We start from the raw sequence: 13854 nt of genomic DNA on the forward strand, positions 1-13854 counted from the left end.
CCCCCCCCCCCGGCTACATGCCTGGTGTGGATATAGCCCTAATCAAACTGCCGTTCAATCCAGAACTACTGGATGCAAAGAATGATTCAAAATTACCCCAGAATATGTCCAGATCATAGCTTACTGTGTTGGAACCTTCTTCAAGCCTCCTATAGTAATTTATCTATAATCCTGTTGCTTACTTATTGTATGTATGTTCTGGCATGCAGCTTTATTTACTTGCTCTAAATTTTTCCTGAGAAGTTGTGGGAGGGGCTGCAGACTACATGATCCGCTCTGAGACGAGCACAGAACACAGACTTTAGACTTTGGGACTGCTCAGATTGCAGACTTGCAAACATTTGCCTGCTGTTGTAAGAGACATGTTCTGACTGGATATTTGTAACTGACTGATAAATTGTGTACCTGTGTATGCTGAACACATGAAGGTCATGAGTAAACCAAATATGTTATTATTATTAATTTTTTTACCAAAGTTTACTTTATTTTGACTCTTGAGTGCATAACATAAAACAAGTTGTTTATGGGAGAGTAGATATATTTTTGGGTACTGAAAAACACTTCTGAAGAACTTCTATGTTTTATGCAATTGCATGTTTTCTGTTTCTTAGCAGATCAGCAACAACAGATTATTCAGTCTAACAACTGAAGCCAATTGACTTGCATAATTACATTTGATTGTATACCACTTGAGAAGATTCTACTCAAACAGGTTTTTGGCTCTTCTTTAAAAGGTTATGATCTCTAAAATGTCATGCTTTTCTAAAATACCGTGTCCTAAAAATCTTAAAGAATTTGAGGTAAACAGTACGTTTAGATCCTGAAATGTATCTGTAAGTTCATAACTGATCAAAACAGCCACATTTGTGGTGATTCTTGCTTTATTAAAAATATGTAATCTCAATCTACATATCTACCACAAGAATAAAGGAGACTGGCTTCAAAAAAAGCTTGCCAGGCTGAAATAATCACAGAAAGATAAAATATGTATGCCTTAACATTATTTATATTTTATTGTCTACAGAACAAAAGCATTATAATCATATATTTACAAAATGACTAATACATATTAGAAATTATGGAGTGGACATACAGACTGACTCACAATACAAAAGCTGTGGGAGTGTGCAACATCATAAGAGGGCTGAACAATGCAGTAATTATGGTTGTTTTGTGTTGTCAAGGCAGTTTCAATATGCAGTGACCCTATGAATGAGAGACCTCCGCAACACCCTGTTATTAAAAGTCCTTCTCAACTCTTGCAAACTCAGGGCTAGGGCTTCCTTGATTTAATCAACCCACATGTAATGAGGCTTTCCTCGTTCTCTATTGCTTTCCACATTATTGAGCATTATTGCCCTTCCCAATAATTATCTATGATATGTTCAATATATAATAGTGTTAGTTTAATCGTCTTTGCTTCTAGTGAGCATTCAGACTTAATTTGCAATCTGGCCTATTTGAGTGTTTTTTTTTTCCTTTGGCCAAGCCATGGTATCCAGAGAAATTTCTTCAAGCACTACATTTCAAATAAGTTAATACTTTCCCCATGTCAGCTTTCTCCACTGTCCAGATTTCACACCCATACATAGAAAATATATTTATTTCATTATTTAATTTATATTTTGAATTTCTTTCAATAGGGATTCCATATTCTCCAAATATGGGAAACATTCTGACTGTGGTATTAGATTATGTATCTTTACATTTCAGGATCTTATCTAGTTTCTGCATAGCTGTTGTTACAAATCTTAGGACTTCATCAGACGGGTGGGAGAAAAGCAGGGGAAAGTGGAAGGCATTGTCTCACACCATTTCCTCCTGTCTTTCCCCGTCTTCTGTCTTTCTTCATCTTCTCCCTGCTTTCCCCTGCATTCTGCTACTTGGGATCGGGTAACACCCAACTTGTGATGTCTTTGGTTCTGTTTTCATGAGCTTAGGAAATGGAGCACCACAGAGTCCCATTGGAAGTGCCCTTTTGTTGTTTGATAGCCTCTGTGGGGCTCCTGTGGGGCCCCATTTCCAAAGTGCATGGAAATGGAGCGCAAAGACTATTTGATGTCTTCTAATTAATCAACACAGACACTATAGTCAAGAAATCAGAAGAAGTTGGCTTCAAACTGGATTATATAGTGAGTATAGACATGCCTTGAGTCTATTCTATAGCTTCCCATGTAGCTCTAGATCAGCCATATAGTATAAATCCTGTTGCTGCAACGTTCTTAACATAATCATTACCTTCCCTTCCCACTTTCACCACAACATAAGCAAATAATCATATAAAACTTAGCTCTGTGTAAACCCTGAAGTGCATTGTTTAAAGTGCCCGGTCTCTCCAATGTAAAGGAGCAAGAGTTTGTTCTATAAACTCTAGAGTGTAGGCTGAACAAACATCCATATAACTGAAGAGTAAACAAGCGGCACTAAAATTAGGTCTTAAACCATATAGTCTTTACAATGTGAACATTAATTGGAACCAGGGGAATTATTCAATTATAATTGAAATTGAATGGAGGTAACAAATTAAATAAAAATGATTGTACTTTGCCTTGCATCTGCACTGAAGATGTTTTGAATTAAATGGCTGTACTATGCAGTTAATCAGAGTCTCCCTAATCATGTTGGAATAATGAATTTCAGTGTTTCTTCTAAAGTGGTTTATCTTGAATTGATGGACATTATCGACTAGTTTTAATGATCTGTAGAATTGTTTTTTATTGGTCAGTTACAAGCAATATCTGGAGGTTCACATATCTTTCCTGTTTCATTAAGATGTTAATAGGTTTTTCTTCTTTATAGTGTTTCTGGCGTATTCCTCTAGAGCTCTTCTAAAGGAGTTTCTATGTATTTAATGCCTTAGAAGTAGCATTTTCTTAGTGTTTAGGAATAGTGTTCCCAGATACCCCCGTTATAAACAGGAAATTCCATATTTGGGGTGCAACAAATCTCTTCCACAGCTGGATCACACCGGGAACTCTAAATCCTATATTTAACTTAAATCACGGTGTGTAAGAAAAGCGGGCACCAACCACACTAAACAGACATTATACCTCACAACTTCTGAGGATACCTGCCATAGATGTGGGTGAAATGTACGGAGAGAATGCTTATGGAACATGGCCATACAGCCTGGAAAACACACAACCCTGTGATTCCAGCCATGAAAGCCTTCGACAACACATTAAACAGACATTGTTGTGTAGCAGCATTGGGCACACAACAGTGGGCTTACATTACATACCGTGTGTGTGTGTGTGTGTGTGTGTGTGAGAGAGAGAGAGAGAGAGAGCGAGAGAGCGAGAGCGGGAATGCACAATTGCCGCATGATCGTCTACTCTTTCTGCTGCCATCTTGCCACTGTTAGATTTTTATGGAGTGCGGGGTTCCCATAAGATTAAAGGTCTCACAGAAGCCCAGAAGCTCTTGTGAAATACAATCCTTTTGCTAGACATGAGGCATGCTTTGAGGCAAGTTTTGCAACACTTGAGGTGCACACAAGTCACTACCGTAGCCAATGTTCAAATGGCTGGCAATGAGCAAAGGTGCTGTAACTTATTGGCTCAGTAGGTCTTCCTATGTGGGCAGCCTTAAAGACTGGCCAAGTAAATATATACACATAAGACAAGGCTCAACTAAAACATGTGTGTATGTGTATGTCTGTGTGTGTGTGTGTGGGGGGGGGGTATTTAAGATTAATCAAGATATCACTTCTTCTACCAATCAATTTCATTAGGCAGGTTTATATTTAGACAGACTTATATTTATTTATGGATGGTGGATTAAGGATTGTAAGCATATGTCAATTAAGAGAAATCAAGGCACCACTAATTTCATTTAAAAGATTTATATTTTGGCAAATATACATTTATTTAGGGGCTGAATCACTGACTGTAAGTAGAGGCAATGTTCAAATTATAGGACTGATGAAAATAATGTATTTTCATATATCTAAGGGAAATAAAAACACCACTTTAAGACAAACTCTTATTAGGCAGTTACTTTTCAGAAGATGAAGTACAGATAAGTAGCTTAATTCTAAATGGTAGGAATCCACTTAGAAGCAAACCCCTACTGAGAACAATTTAAAATCATCAAGTACTCATGGAGGCTTCTTTGAAATGCACACTAGATTGAATATATGCCCGTAAAAGCAGACAACTCCATTTTAAGTAGTATTACCCAGAGAAATACAATCTTGTGCCAATGCATCTTAAGGACTAAGTAGTTTTATTAAACAGATCTATATTTTGCCAGATATATTTATTTTTACTTGGGGTTGGTTTGATGATTGTAGATCTATTTCAGTCTGGTTTCAGGCCTGGTGATGGGACAGAAATAGCTTTGGTCGCCTTGGTGGATGACCTACGCAAATAATTGGACAAGGGGAGTATGATCCTACTGGTTCTGCTGGGCCTGTCAGTGGCTTCCAATACTATCAACCATGGTATCCTTCTGAGACAACTTTTTGGGATGATGCTTGGAGGTACGGTTCTTCAATTCCTGGAGGGATGCTCTCAGAAGGTGGGGTTGCAGGGCTTCTGTTTGACTTCTTAGCCACTGGCCTGTGGGGTCCCTCAGGGTTCAGATCCACCATGGTGGTACATGCCTTGGTTAAATCCCTGTTGGGCTACTGTAATTCACTCTAGGTGGGACTACCTTTGAAAAGTGCTCAGAAAGTCCAGTTGGTCCAAAGAACAACAGCCAGACTGTGCTGACTGGGGCTAACTACAGGGAAAGTATAACTTCTCTGATGCAACAGCTCCACTGGCTGCCACCCCATTTCTAGGCACAATTCAATGTGATAGTTTTGACCTATAAAGCCCTATATGGCTTGGGCTCAGGTTATCTGAAGGACAGCCTGTTAGAAATTTATCTCTCTGTCCTACCATCTGCTCAAGCAACTTTGGAGGGAATAAGGGAGAGGGCCTTTTCAGTGGCTGCTCCCAGACTTTGGACCCCACCCCCTGAGAGCCAAGAATGACCCCATCCCTGCTTACCTTTTGCAAGCAGGTAAAGACATTTCTTTGCCATCAGGCATTTGGGTGAGGATGAGTAGGACACTGCTGGGGAAGTTGTGGGTGGGATTTTGGGTGGATATTTAGCTTTTAAATGTAATTTTAATTTATTTTAACTTTTGCATCCATGACACAGATATTTAATTGCTTTTTCAGTTCTTGTAGTCATATGTATTTGCCTTGTTTTTACATTCTATTATTTTGTCTCATGTTATTTTTGGATGCCTTGAGTTCCTATGGAGAGAAAGGCAGGACAAAAATGGAGCAATTAATTAATTAATTAATTATGTGCATGGTTCAATAAGGAGCAGGAAATAATACAGAATATTTTTATTTGATATTACTGTATATTTGTCAACAACCACATTCTAAATATCGACTCCATGCTGTGCTGCTGTATGTCATCAATTTCAACAGTCAACTATTACTATTTTGAAAACCTGGCAATCATGAAAGTCTTGCGAAACCATATTTTTGTCATTTAAGGCCCTGAAAATGATATCCTAATACAATATTATAACCCAAAATAAATATTCTGTTCCATTTATTCCAGAACCACTTTCAGGTAAATACTGGAATAGTGGCTTTGCTTTTCAGTATCCATAATCATATCATTGAGTGACTCTGTTATTGTCTGCAGGCCAACAATTGCTGCTTTGTGGATTAGGGCACTCTAACACCTTGTTTATTAAGGCTGCTACATCATTAAATCTATTAGAAAGTTGGCATGATTGCATCTCAGTCTTTTGAAAATTGCGTATTTTCAAAATGTCACTGTGACAACAGGAACTAAGGTACAGTACTTCTAGACGGAAAGCTCCTAACACTACCGATGATCAAGAGATATTGTGTATCTATAATCTTTCCCCTTTTATTTTTTATAGCCATGAAAATCATGGACAAATTACAAATGAAAGACAACATCATATTGACCTTTGTAAAATTCTTGGTTTGAGGCAGGCCAGGATTTAGATGTGGGATTTTATTAGGGTGAAAATGGCATCTTCTATTTGTAATTTTCCCAGTTCTTTCCTCCATATCTTTTATTACAAAAATAAAATTCACCAATGAAGGAAAGATGGAATTGATGCACAATAACTTTTGATTTATAGCAATAAGATGAAACTGCCAAAATGGATAGCAAATGTTGCCAAATTGAACTGGCTGTTCTCTATAATACTCTTCTTCTGGCTGGTTTATACAGTTTCCCATCAGCTGTAAGTCTCTGTATAGGAATTCCTAAGCACTGTCAGACTACTCCATCAAGTTTAGAACTGTGACTATATCCTTCCCAGTTCTAACCACACACAAATGTGGTTAGTTTGCATTCCTATTTATTAGCTCAGGCAATGGAATGGAGCTCGCTTTTTAAACATTGGCTGCTGGTGTTACTGAAGGGATAGGAAGGTGGTGGCCACCCTTTTGTCCAGAGTTCACAATATTAATTAAGTCAGGGAATTTGGATTGAGTTGAAAACTTCATAAGCTCCCTCTTCCTGTTCTTTTGCTTCAAACATCATGTGGTTGTAGCAACTGTGGTAAGGAGAAACTGCCCGATGGCTCTGGAAGGTCTGTTTTCAATGCTGTAATCTTGTAGTTATAAGAGCTAGCGTGGTGTACTTGTTTGATATTCAGTGAGGACACTGGGGAAGCAAGGGTTCAAATCTTCGCCCAGTTATGGAAACCTAATAGATTTTTCAAAACGGTGGGTCCCAACCTCAAATGAGGCCCCCTTAGCTCAATGTTGGGAGGTGTCAGCTGGCCCTGATTGTTTCCTATGTGGAATTCCCCTGTTTTTGAGTGTTGTTCTTTATTTACAGTCCTGATTTTAGAGGTTTTAAAATATTGATAGCCAGTTTTTGTTCAGGAGGAAACTATGAAAATGAACAAAATCTGGCTAGAAGTATTTTTTTTAAACTCTAAAATCGGGACAGTAAATAACGAAAACTCAAAAACTGGGAAATTCCAGACAAGAAATCAGGGCCAGCTAATCCTGACAAAGGATTCCCCCTGGCAGAAAGGAGCCAGGCCTTGAAGCTGAAAGGCCATTCAATGCTAATCAAGGTGATTAATTGCAACATTCACACTTGCCTCAAACACAGAATAGTCCTTTCTCCCACCCTGGACCTTCCACAGATATATAAACCCCATTTGCCTAGTTTCCAACAGACCTCACAACCTCTGAGGTTGCCTGCCATAGATGTGGGTGAATGCGTCAGGACTGAATGCTCCTGGCACATGGCCATATAGTCTGGAAAATTCACAGCAACCCAGAAATAAACTTCTGCCGATTATGGAAATGATTGTCCTTTGTGGCTGACAAGAACTGACTTAAAGAGGGAGCAATAATTCAGAACCTGTGAAGAACCTTTGTACAATGATGGTTATTTTAGGGCAGTGGTTCTCAACCTGTGGGTCCCCAGATGTTTTGGCCTTCACATTCCAGAAATCTTAACAGCTGATAAACTGGCTGGGATTTCTGGAAGTTGTAGGCCAAAACACCTGGGGACCCACAGGTTGAGAACCACTGTTTTAGGGCCTTGTTGAGATCTCGTGCCAGACACTGGCATGAAAAGTCATATGGGGGAAAAAAAGTTTCCACCCCTCTCAAAAAAATTTTCTGGCTATGTGCCTGGTCCGTCCCCCCAACAGTCTGAGGAACTGTGAACTTAACATTTGAGGACCACTGGCTTTACTTACTAACTTAGGTGATCCCTCGTAGCTTGAGGATGATGGTCCTCCAAGTGTAGCGTCTTGGCTATGGATGCGTAGATGGTTGTGGCTATTCTTGACCCGTATGTTCTTCTGCAGTGAAGACATCGATTTCCAGACGGAAGATGGTCAGGGTTGGCTTGACGTGCCTTCCTCTTGGCACGTTTCTCCCTTAAGCCCTCCATTCGTACCTCTTTGACTTCTGCAGCACTGCTGGTCACAGCTGACCTCCAGTTTGAGTGCTCAGGGCCAGGGCTTCCCAGTTCTCGGTGTCTATGCCACCAGGCATGTAGCGGGGGGGGGGGGGGGGCTGAGGGCTTCAGCTCCCCCCCCCAAATTCTCAGGGTGGTTTGTAAGAAGGCCTTACATTTATTATTTTAAATGTTGTGTTTATTCATATCATGATCTGATCACCATGCTCAATATATCCCATATGCATGGGGGTATTGGGATAATGATACAAAAGGTTTGCCAGGGTAGATCTTCCCCCACCAAGACTCAGCCCCCCCCAACCAAAATCCCAGCCCCCCCGAATCAAAATCCTGGCTACGGGCCTGTATGCCACAGTTTTTAAGGTTGGCTTTGAGGCCATCTTTAAATCCAGACATCAGGGACATCTAATCAGGAAGGAGCCCCGGTGGCAAAGTGCGTTAAAGCACTGAGCTGCAGACCAAAAGGTCCCAGGTTCAAGCCCCGGGAGCGGCGTGAGCGGCCGCTGTTAGCTCCAGCTCCTGCCAACCTAGCAGTTCGAAAACATGCCAATGTGAGTAGATCAATAGGTCTAGGCGGGAAGGTAATGCGCTCCATGCAGTCATGCCGGCCACATGACCTTGGAGGTGTCTACGGACAACGCCGGCTCTTCGGCTTAGAAATGGAGATGAGCACCACACCCCAGAGTCAGACATGACTGGACTTAACGTCAGGGGAAACCTTTACCTTTAATCAGGAAGGAGCCAGGCCTTGAAGCTGAAAGGCCATTCAGTGCTAAACCAGGGTGTCAATTGCAACATTCGCTTTCCTCAAACAGACAAGAGTTCTTTCTCCCACCCTGGACATTGCACAGATACATCAACTGGCCTAGAGATAAGAAAGTTTCAAACCAAACCCAGGAATAACCAAAATCCACAAACCCCCAAGGTGGAAGGCTGCCTGTGTGCTGCCTAGGAAGGGAGCCAGCCCGTAAGAATGAATGGAGGCGCCCGGGAGGCTCCAGCTCCTCCTCCTCCAACTGTTGAGGCCAAAGACTTGGAAAGGAGGCTGCCTTGTTACACAACAACCCCTTCCTTGAGGCGCCCTCCCTCTCCTCGGGCACCAAACCCCTCGTTGTGTTGTTGTTTTGAACCTTTTTTTAACGAGAGAGGGAGAGAGAAGCGGCTCTCCGAGCCCCGAGTCCCCTCCCTCTTTCTCTCTGGGCGAAGGATTACTGCTGCTCTAATCTGGCGGCGGCGAGGGAGGGATTTACCTGCTGCTCTGCTTCGGCTTCTCGATCTCCATTCCTCGGAGAGAAAGGCGAGACTCTTCCCCGCTCATCGGAGCCTTGGAAGGGGAAACTTTCCACTCTCTGGGCGAATATTATTATTGCCGCTCTCTCTTCTCAAAGCCGCGCCGCCGGAGGAACATTCCCCCTCGGAGAGACCACAGGTATCCTCTTCCTTTACAGCCACGTCTTGGCCATTCAAAGGTTTCTAATTTTTTCCTGCGTGGAGAAGGGTTTTGGGTTCTTTGACACGTGTGCTTGTGGAGGTTGTGTGTGTGAATGGTGGGCGTGAGGTTCTCCCTCACGAAACTGGATACTTCTCTGTCTTGATCCCTCTCTTAAAAAGTTTTTGTGAGCCTTTTCAAGGAAGGGAGAAAGGCAAACAGGTCTTTCTTCCCAAGCAACGAATGACGTGATGCTGTTTGGATTAATTCAGAGGATCTACAGCGGGGAATTAACCCAGTTTGACACCGCTTCAAGTGCCATGGCTCGGTGCTTGTAGAATACAGGAAAGTCATCATTTTGCAGGCCTTCTCTGCTGCCACAGCAAACTACAACGCCCATAACAAAGCAACAGTAATGGTGCATTTAGACCAGGCCTGGGCAAACTTGGGCCCTCCAAGTGTTTTGGACTTCAACTCCCACAATTCCTAACAGCCGGTAGGCTGTTAGGAATTGTGGGAGTTGGAGTCCAAAACACTTGGAGGGCTCCAGTTTGCCCAGGCCTTTAAAACCCACTTTAACTCAATGCTATGGCATGCTGGGGGTTGCAATTTGATGAGGCACTTCCTCAAAAGGAGCCAAGCATTGATTCTGTACCAAAGTGCATTAATTTGAGTGAAAATGTATCCCTAATTTTTTTTTAATTTTCCCTGCAACAGAGAAGTAGGCTGTGCCAGTTGTTTGCCAAGTTTTTCATCCCTGCCTCTTGGGGGGAAAAAAGCTCTGGAGACTTGCAAAGCCTTACAGCTCCTCCTCCTCCTCTGTCTAAAAAGCCCCCCTCAGTTTCCACGTGGCTGGAAGTCTTTTCTCAAACAGCATGGCATGTGTGGCTGAGCTGGAGAAAGGCTGGAATCCTGCATCCCTGAATTGCAGGGTTGGAAGAGAATCAGAGACCACAAAGGCCACCCAGCCCAACCTCTTGCCATGAAGCCTGAAACATTCAGAGCTAGGGCTCTAGTACTGGAAACTTAAGAGTTAGGTTTCTAAATTGTCTAGTTTTTAAAGATTGTGCATGCTCTTTCAATTTAGAAAGATTAAATTATATAGTTTGTTATGACTGTGAGCTCTCTTTCTTTCCCTTCTCTCGTTTAATTGCACTATGTGACACATTTTTAGTTCATGGGTTGTAAATGTCATTTCCTAATTGGTTCGATCATAAAAACATGGAAGAAGTTTATTAAACTTCCAAAACTTTGTTTTTGCGGGACATCCTTCCGCACATTTTGCTTTAGTTTTTCAACGAACATCTCAACCAATTCAACATTGTTTGTGGCAGCCACAAAAAATGAAGTTTCTGAAGTATAGCAACTACTTTAAAGTAATTAAACAGTTAAACAGGAAATAACACTTTCAAACCAGGAACAAAAAAAATCAAATTTTGTTGCATAGTGTTATTAATAGACAACAAAACTGGGAATCATCAAAACTTTTTTAAAAATGCATCTTGGTTTTATTTATTGGAACATGGTGTTCTAAATCCAAAAGAATGACCTCAGATTTTGCTTCATCTCTTACAGTCCCCCCTCAACTTTGCTCTTAGGTTTTTTCTTTTGTAATATGTCATTGAATAAGATTTATTTATGGAGTTTATTTATCGTATCAGAAGCGAACCGAGGGTACAGTTGTAATGTATTTAAGAATACAAACACTGTTAAAAACTTGGCACTATACTAAATGTCCTTTGACCAGTGGTTGGCCACTTGGAGTGCCTCTGGTGTTGCTATAAGAAGGTCCTCCATTGTGCATGTGGCAGGGCTCAGACTACATTGTAATAGGTGGTCTGTGGTTTGCTCTTTTCCACACTCGCATGTTGTGGACTCCACTTTGTGGCCCCATTTCTTAAGGTTGGCTCTGCATCTTGTGGTCCCATACCACAGTCTGTTCAGTGCCTTCCAAGTTGCCCAGTCTTCTATGTGCCTAGGGGGTACTCTCTCATTTAGTATCAGCCATGGCTTGAGGTTCTGGGTTTTAGCCTGCCACTTTTTGACTTTAACTTGCTGAGGTGTTCCTGTAGATCTTAGAAAACTATTTCTTGATTTAAGGCGTTGGTGTGCTGGCTGATATCTGAACTGGGTACGGGCTAGAGATGTCACTGCCTTGGTCTTTTCATTATTGGCTGTTACTTCCCAGCGGATTTCAGGTGGTGCAATACTGGCTAAACAGTATAATTTTTCCAGTGGTGTGGGCTGTAGGCAACCTTCCGATAATGCGGCATGTCTCATCAAGAGCCACATCCACAGTTTTAACGCGGTGAAATATTTACCCAGCAGCAGAGTAGCAAAACGAAAGGGCAGATGTCTTCACTGTATTTGTGGAGTGAAAAGGACACAGTATGAAAGGGTTTAGAGTCTTCTAAAAGATTTTGGATGCATTTACACTAGACTTAATTACAGTTTGATAACATTTATCTGACATGGGTCCATGCTATGGAAACCTGGGATCTATAGTTTCACAAGGTCTTTAGCCTTCTTTGCCCAAGAGTCCTAGTTCCTCGCCAAACTAAAAATCCCAAAATTCGACAGCATGGAGCTATGGCAGTTAAAAGAGTGTCAAACTCCATTCATTCTACAGCATAGACATACCATTATACACTTTAATACAGTGATATGAAACACAAAAATGCACTAAAAACCACTAATAGAAATTACACAGGAACATCAGTGACTGCCCAGAATCAAAACAGAGTAACAACAGAATTAATAAAAACACTGCATTTATGAATGGACTGTGCTTTTTCAACATTTTTATTGTGTTTATCCATTTTCAGAAACCCAAAATGCTTCAAAAACAGCTACAATATTGAACAGTAATTTTTAATCACAGGCTTATGTTACCAGCTTGCCTGGGCTTGTAGTGCCATGCGCCTCATAATTTCCAAAGGCAAAAGGAAAGAGATTTGGATGTTTGTGAGAACTTGAGCAATAGATGAGTCAAAGCAACATCTTCCTGGTGTGGTTTCTCCCTCCCTCTTCCTCCTTCCTATCTGTCCGGCCCAAACAAAACCGGTCTCCCTGCCAAGGTAGCAAACTTAATCCGTTCTGGGTTGGTGATAGAAGATGATGCTGTGGGCGGGGAAGTGACTTGCTTAGCTACGGAAGCAACAGCGCTGTGTTAAGGCTAACTTGGTTTGTTTACTTCACTGCTGATAATTACTGTTCGGGTGTCAGTTCGATTGAATCGACCCTCCCATTGCCCTAAGAAAAGGGTTAGGCTTTACCACTCTTCCCCTAGGAGGTTAGGTGGCCTGCACTAATAGAAATTGGCCAGCTGACAAAATTATATAGGTCACTGGGAAATAATTCCAGCTTAATCGCCTTTATCTTTTTTTTGCTAAAGGGGAAAAAGAATTCTCTTTACCGCACAGCTGCCTTATTTCATTAGAGCAAGATTGCTTTTGGAAATTATGCTCACTGTGCTTCAGATTTTGTTTCATTTTATTGTATCTGTATTGTTGTTGTATTTAAGACATTCCCTATTTATGGTAACCCTAAAACGAATGTCTCACTGGGCTTACTTGGCAAATTATGTTTAGTGTGAGTTTGCCTTCCTTTGAGGCTGAGAACATGTAACTTGCCCAAGGTCATCCAACAGGCTTTCATAGACCAGGAGTAATTTGAATCCAGAGCTGTAGCCCAACACTCAGAACACTACACTAGATATAAAATACACTGGATCAAATTTGCATTTCTGAAGCAGAGAATTTGTAAATGAGGGACTGTTCCTTTACACAATTTTTTTTGCTTGTTTCTAAGTTAATTATGATCTTCATTATGACTTATATTGCCTGTATACTTCAGACTCTTCTAGTTAGTGATTAAAGATGCATGTAGATGACTTGTCTGAACTGAGCAGAGTGCATGGATCAAACACCACCTTGGTATAGATAACATTTTTATAATCTCTTAGGTTTTATCAGATGCATGGAATGTTATACTGAGGTGGCAAATATATAGGTATGGGATTTTTTTTTCTTTTCGCGTCAGGAGAAACTGCAAGTTGCTTCTGGTGTGAGAGAATTGGCTGTCTATAAGGACGTTGACCAGGGGATGCCCAGATGTTTTGATGTTTTATCATCCTGTGGGAGACTTTTCTCATGTCCCTGCATGGGGAGCTGGAGCTGACAGATAGGAGCTCACCACCACTTCTCGGATTTGAACTGTCGACTTTTTGGTCAGCAGTCCTGCCGGCACAAGGGCACATTGAGCCACTGAGGGGCTCCAGGTATGGGATGAGGAGTATAAACAGTAGAACTAATTGGCTGTGTAAGAATTATATTGTAACAAATCAATGTGTAAAACTTAAAAGTGATCTTAGAAAAATTTTGAGCACCATACAGTTTTAGCATGAAACTTCTATACTTAGAATTTCACCTTGTGGTTCTGGCAGCAGATCTTCTAAGTCTTGATTTTAACCACCAAGTGCATGAATT

The 13854-nt window shown here is 41.3% G+C and overlaps 1 protein-coding gene across 2 annotated transcripts in view; it reads left to right on the top strand.

Annotated features, from left to right (window-relative positions):
- The first annotated feature begins 8967 nt into the window (after positions 1-8967).
- The window catches only part of fhip1a (FHF complex subunit HOOK interacting protein 1A), a 99167-nt gene continuing 94280 nt past the window's right edge, over positions 8968-13854 (top strand). For both annotated transcript variants that reach the window (XM_008111978.3, XM_008111977.3), the window contains exon 1: positions 8968-9367. The gene's annotated coding sequence lies outside the window, so the exon portion shown is untranslated. The remainder of the gene's footprint in view (positions 9368-13854) is intronic.

Source organism: Anolis carolinensis, chromosome 5 (assembly GCF_035594765.1).
Source record: "Anolis carolinensis isolate JA03-04 chromosome 5, rAnoCar3.1.pri, whole genome shotgun sequence".
NCBI lineage: Eukaryota > Metazoa > Chordata > Lepidosauria > Squamata > Dactyloidae > Anolis > Anolis carolinensis.